We start from the raw sequence: 7,104 nt of genomic DNA on the forward strand, positions 1-7,104 counted from the left end.
TTCTTTACTTGATATAACTTTGTTTCAATATACTGAATCGACAGGAACATTTATATCACATCATAGTTGAACTGTATGCAACACTGTACCATTGAAAATTGTGATATGTCCCGCGACTATGACAGACATCCTCGAGATGTGACCGAATGCATGATGTAACAATTGAGTTGCCTTTTATTCTGTGACTTCAATAAATGATATATATTTTTTTTTAAATTGACCAATTACTTACAAATAAAAATGTCATAAATCCTAATGCAATACATCGCACACCTTCAGGGCCGGACTGGGAACCAAAACCAGCCCTGGCAAAGTGCTCAGCGGCCCGCCCCTCCCCCCAACCCCCTGGGGGGGTGGGGGGTGCGACCGCACTCTTTGCCCGAGCCGGTTTTCATACGATTTTGTTACAGGGCCCTTTTTGCAGCAACGCTGCAAAAACGGCAATGTAACAAAAACGGCCCCCAGGGGCCTAACACCGGCCCCCACCCTTGCAGCGCACCGGGGGATTGCCCGGTGCCCACAACAGCCAGTCCGGGCCTGCACACCTCTCTACGTGTGAAACCCCAAAATCTCATGTTGTTGTCCAATGATGAACACTACCATGTTTCCTTCACTAAACAGTAGCTAAGAGAACATATTTTCAACTAAGCCCATGAAAAGACCTTCAAACTTGATACTTTACAAAACACAGATAAAAGTTGCACTCACAGAAGACACAGGTGACTTTTTGGACATTGATTATTTTATTGATGTACAGTATTCAACCACCTCCACTCTTCTCAGTTGAATTGGGTGATGCAGCCATAGAACAGAAAATGTGGCTAGACTTATTTCAAGTTAATGTGGAGGTTGTTGAGGGAGTAACCACATAGGCTGCTATATTTGCCAAAACATTTATTACACAAAATGAGCTTTAAGGAATAAAAATATGAATCTGTTTAAAAAAATTAACAAAATATTGATGTGTATGCAATTGCTATTAAGCAAATTCAGAAAAGGTTTTAAAGGAAGATGCTGAATTGGAAAGATAGCCAGGCTAGCTTGGATACAGTGTGCACAGTAAGCAAGGCACTCACGTCTGGGCACACCCCTGGTCACATAAGGAGAACATAGCAACATAGCAAAACACAACAAGATGGTGGACAGAGTGCCGAAACTTCTCAACCACTACCCCTCCAGTCACAGCTCTGGGATTAATCTATCACTCTTTTGATCACTATGCCACCCCAGCTTAGACCAGTCCATATGTAAATCAGTCTTCATCCTGTTTCTCATGGCCAGGTCCTCCCTGGACCGGAAACAAGAATCCTGGGAACGGTTTCGTGGTATTACCCCTAATCAGCCAGGCTAGCTTGAATCAAGTGGTACAATGACCAAGGGACCCACGTCTGGGCACACCCTTGGTCATTTAGGTCGAAAATAGCAAACACAACAAGATGATGGACGGAGTGCTGAAACTTCTCAACCACTCACCCCCAGTCAAAGATCTGGGTTTAATCCATCGTTCTTTTGCTTACTTTGCCACTCCAGTTTGAACCAGGCCATATGTAAATCAGTCTTGACCCTGTTCCTCATGGGAACAGTCCAGACAGAACTTCCAGGCCAGGTCCTCCCTGGACCAGAAAATTCCTGGGACTGGTTTCAGGGTATCACCCTTCATCAGCCAGGCTAGCTTGAATCCAGTGGCACAGTGAGCAAGGATCACTACTAGCATTTACTTTACAAGCCCTTGGGGCATGTAGTGCACTTTACTAGGGCCTTATAAGTAAATTAAATGTGCCAATTGTGGATAAACCAATGTTACCACAATTTAAGTTGGGAGCAAAAGCACTTTAGCAATGGTTAACAGTGAAAAAATTTGCGGAGTTCTAAAACCAACAAATACAAGGTCCTAAAAAGAGGAGGAGAAAGGCAGAAGGTTTGGGGATACCCTTCAAAAGGGGCCATTTTCAGAACTGCCCTTTATTACCGACATTTCTAAAATGATCTGGAGGTTTGTAGACTAACTTGAGGAGCAATACCTTGCATGATGTCCTCAGTGATGTCATCAATGATGTCATTTGTAATGTCATCATTGATGTCACTTAATATGTCATGAGAGATGTAAAATGGGAAGTCATAAGTAGTGCATGTCAGGGGTACAAGTCATAGTTGGTTCATTGAACGATAGCTGGTGAATTTCAGTGTTTTGGGATACATAAACAGTGTTTAACCCATTACAACTCTTAAAGTCGCTTTAACCTTTGTTTTTGTCAGTGAATATGTATTTAGATTTTTTTATATATATAATTATTTTACTCCTCCCAGCTCAGGTTGCAGCCGCCGCGGCACCAAATCAGAGGGTGCGTCATCCGGAACGGACCACCTCAGCAACGTCCGATGAAATATACAAAGCAAATCGTTAACAAAGGATGACAACGCCCTGTTCTGGCAATAATCCTTTTATTTAGTCGACTGGTAGGACGCGTTTTCCCCTGTCCTGCAGGCTTGTTCACCAAGCATTAAGCTCAGCAACCGCGATATTGCCATTCAGATATCCGGCTGATTAGCCTTTGTCAAAAACCGCCAGTCTCTACTGTGCACAATGCTGATAGAGGCCCTGGATTCCCCAGGTTTCTCCTACCTGGTAACCACTGGCATTTTCCGTCGGACTCCAGCCTCTTCAGAGCTTGCCTTCGGTGTTTGGTACGAATCCTTTTGTCAGAAGAGACCAAGCCTGCTTCTCCTCTATTTGCGTGGCGGGGGATTTCGAACCTTACCACTCCGACTCGTGTTACAGCCGCTGCGGCACCAAATCAGAGGGTTGGTGAACAAGCCTGCAGGACAGGCGAAACGTGTCCTACCAGTCGACTTAATTAAAAGGATCATTGCCATAACTTGGCGGCGTCATCCCTTGTTTATGAGGTGCTTTGTAAATATATATATATATATATATATATATTACCTACTGGCGATAGCCAGTAGGTATATATAGTTAGGATTTTTTTCCTATGGGACTTTTGAAAATTCTATGTCTAATAACTTTGGCGTTTGTGGACGGAATCGGCTGAAATTTTCAGGAAAATGGCACATTTTGTTTCTGAGCAGCTCCTGAAAATTTGGGGGGGGTTCGTCAAGGGGGGGCCGAGAAAAAAGGGGGGTCCCAAAACGCGTTTTTCCCATGTTAATTTCCATAGGGCGGTTGGACTCACTTTTAGCCCGAACGGCTGAATGGATTTCCACGAAACTTGGCAAAATTGTAGGGACTGTTAGCCCGATGTGCCTTTGCTAGGTCTCAATATATGTGCTTCAGTGGATTTTGAGAAATTAACGTTTAAATCAAGATATATATCTGTAACAGCGCTCCGGGCAGCTATCCGGTTAGCGAACCTTTCGCGTATCGGAACTTTGCAAAGCGAAGCTGATTGGCTCTCCGGTGTCTGTCAACATTCTAAACAGTCCGGTGCGGCCGCCATCTTGTCTCTCGGTAGGATCGAGAGACAAGAGGAGGCCAAAACAAAGGGGGAAATGAAGGAAAGGGGGCAAGGTAGACCCCTCCTGACCCCCTAGGATTGATGAGGGGGATATTATAGAGCCATGCCGGGCCCAAAAAAAAAAAAAAAAAAAATCCGATTTTTTCGCCGTAGAGACGCGTCTTGGTAAGCGAACCGGGCAGCTAACCGGGAAGCTAACCGGCAGTGTAACGGGAGTCTGAGGAGTAGCTGATTGGCTGTCAACATTGTAAACAGTCCGGAGCGGCCGCCATCTTGTCTCTCGGTAGGATCAAGAGACAAGAGGAGACCAAAACAAAGGGGGAAATGAAGGAAAGAGGGCAAGGTAGACCCCTTCTGACCCCATAGGATTGATGAGGGGGATATTATAAAACCACGCGGGGCCCAAAAAAAAAAAAATCCTGAGGAGTAGCTGATTGGCTGTCAACATTGTAAACAGTCCAGAGCGGCCGCCATCTTGTCTCTCGGTAGGATTGAGAGACAAGAGGTGGAAAAAAAAAGGTGTAAATGAATGAAAGGGGTAAGGCAGACCCCTCCTGAACCCCTAGGATTGATGAGGGGGCTATTAAAGTTCCCTGCGGGGCAAAAGAAAAAAAAATTGCGATTTTTCGCGGTAAAGGTGCTTCCTTGTACGTTAACCGGGCAGCTAACCGGCAGCGTAACGGGAGTCCGACATATTGTGTTTTTTGAACGTTTGTGATATGTGCACGTGTGGATTTTGTCTAATTAAGGTTAAAAAAATATATATATATCTTTAAGCGTGTTCTGGCGCGCTTACGTTTTGGGTTTGGTTTGCGCTGCAGAGACGATACGTCACGGTTATGCGATGCATCATGAGGCGTCTCACGGGCTACGTGATACGTCACTTAATAAAGAATATATTTTACAGCTATAGATATTAGCTTTTAAAAAACCAATGAAATTCACAGAAAAAACCATAGGTTATAGACCATATATAGTTAGGAATTTGCATTTACAAAACCTTGAATATTCACTGAAAAAACCATAGGTTATAGACCATATATAGTTAGGGATTAGCATTTAAAAAACCTTATTTTATTTGCACAAAACCATTGAAATTCCATATATAGTTAGTTGCACTAACTATATATCGCGGACCCGCAATCCACTGCTAATGATGTCACATATTACATCATTCATGACATGGTCAGTGACATCACTGATGACATCACTGATGACATCTCAAATGACATCACTGATGACATCACTGATGACATCTCAAATGACATCACTGATGACATCACTGATGACATTATCCAGTGACTGTATGTTTCTGTAAAGTTTAAATATGTTTCACATATTGAAGAATGAGTGGATGTATAAGTGTCTGGATGAAGAATTTAGTAGGTGCATGACTGACTGTATGAGTGAGTGATTAAATGTGTCTCACTGAGTGCATGGGTTAGTGACTAAACTGTCTTAATTTGTGCATCAGTATGTTTGTTGTTGTGTAAGCTGGTGCATGTGTTGATCAGTAGCTATAAGAGTGGCGATATGGGTTATTGATTGGTTGCCCAAGTATTTGAATGGGAGGCTGAGTGTGTGTGTGGGTGGCTGGGAGGTGCGTGACTCTGTGCATAGATGTGTAAGCAGTTGATTCACTAGGAGTATGAGTTCAAGAGTGCATGTGGAAACAGCTATATGGGCGGTTGACTATGCATGGGTGTGTTGGTGAGTGAATGGATTTCTCATTGCTACATGAGCAAGTAAGTACGTATGTAAAACACAATACATGTGAGAGTTGAGATATATAAATAACTGAACATAAGAGCCAGTGAATGTGTGAGTGGCTGTATCGATCACTGTGAGCTTGTATCAGAGATTATATAAGAGAATAAATATGTGTTATTATATGTTTGAATAAGTAAGATGTGTATAACTTTATAGTTGAGGAAATGGAGGTGTGATTGATTCTTTGCATGACTGAGTAGGTGTGTGAGTAACTCCATGGATGAGTGACAGTCTGTGAGTGTCTGTTTATACTGAGTGTATGTAAGGTTATATTAGAGTCTGAAGAGGTTCATTGTATTATCACATGAGTGATGTGATCAGTGATGACAAATGAGATGTCATCAGTGATGTCATTTGAGTTGTCTTCAGTGATGTCATCAGTGATGTCATTTGAGATGTCATCAGTGATGTCATTTGAGTTGTCATCAGTGATGTCATTTGAGATGTCATCAGTGATGTCATCAGTGATGTCACTGACCATGTCATGAATGATGTAATATGTGACATCATTAGCAGTGGATTGCGGGTCCGCGATATATAGTTAGTGCAACTAACTATATATGGAATTTCAATGGTTTTGTGCAAATAAAATAAGGTTTTTTAAATGCTAATCCCTAACTATATATGGTCTATAACCTATGGTTTTTTCAGTGAATATATATATATATATATATATATATATATATATATGTATTACCTACTGGCGATTGCCAGTAGGTAGTTATTGTTAGTAGAAGTAGTTATTGTTAGAACCTTATTTCTATTCAAAAAGCATTTTTTCTTATCCCAATACCTTTGCCGCCAGTTGAGGAATCTTCGTGTAATTTTCAAAACTCGTGGGGCGCTCCGGTCAGCTCCTATCTTAAAGGTTTCTGGGTGATTCGGTAACCGGAGACCGAGAAAGAAGGGGGGTCCCAAAACGTGTTTTCTCCATGTTTATTCCCATAGGAAACTTTAGACACGCCTACAGCCGAACTGCTGAAGGGAATTTCACCAAATTTGGCAAAAAGGTAGCCCTTGTTTCAGAAATAACTCTTATTAAATCTGCTTTTTTTCTTCTGTAAAATTGTTTCTTTTTTGTGCCACCTTCCAGTGCAGCAACTCCTTAGTTGCTAGGATCCTGGTAGGCACATTTATCTGGGTTAACAATGTAGAAAGTTGACAAAAAAATTAGTGAAAGTACATAACATGATACAATTCACGCTTATGTGACACACATATGCCTTGCTTCACGCAACTCTTTACAGCATGCAAGAAGGAGTTGGGTTATGGCGTGTTGCGTCACAACATGTGGCTTTGCATCGTTGCTGCATCATTTTCACAGTTGTGGTGCTCCGTATTGTAAATAAATATGGTGCATCCATGGGCCAGATGTTCGAAATATTTTACCTGTCGTAAATGTACCATTGGGCCATTTGCAACCAGTAAAATGTATTTTGCCATGTTCAGAAGGCAAAATTTGACCAGGTAACTTGTTAAAGAATCGCTTTTTGCTTTTGCGATTCGGTATTAGGAAGGGGTGTGTTTAGGGCCTCACTTTCCAATATTGTTAGACGGAGACCCGGAGGGTCGGCCGAGGACAGGGGGAGAGGCCTCCGGTGAGGGCCGTCTCCAGCGATCGTACAGACGAGTAACTTCCCCCCCACAGATGGACACCACACAAGGCTGAGGTCAACACACTTTATATACGATTCTTGGAGCAATGTTATCAGCGATACAGGGAGGTCAGGACACGAGGGTCCTCTCAATTCTAGTCTCTGAAGGGGATAAGGGGTAGCGGGACAGTCTTGGTACCGGTCCGGTACGGGTGTGGCAAGAGGGGGAGCTCACAATCCTCGAGCTCGGAGTTCTGGAAGGTCGG

This window comes from Lissotriton vulgaris, chromosome 6, assembly GCF_964263255.1.
Source record: "Lissotriton vulgaris chromosome 6, aLisVul1.2, whole genome shotgun sequence".
NCBI lineage: Eukaryota > Metazoa > Chordata > Amphibia > Caudata > Salamandridae > Lissotriton > Lissotriton vulgaris.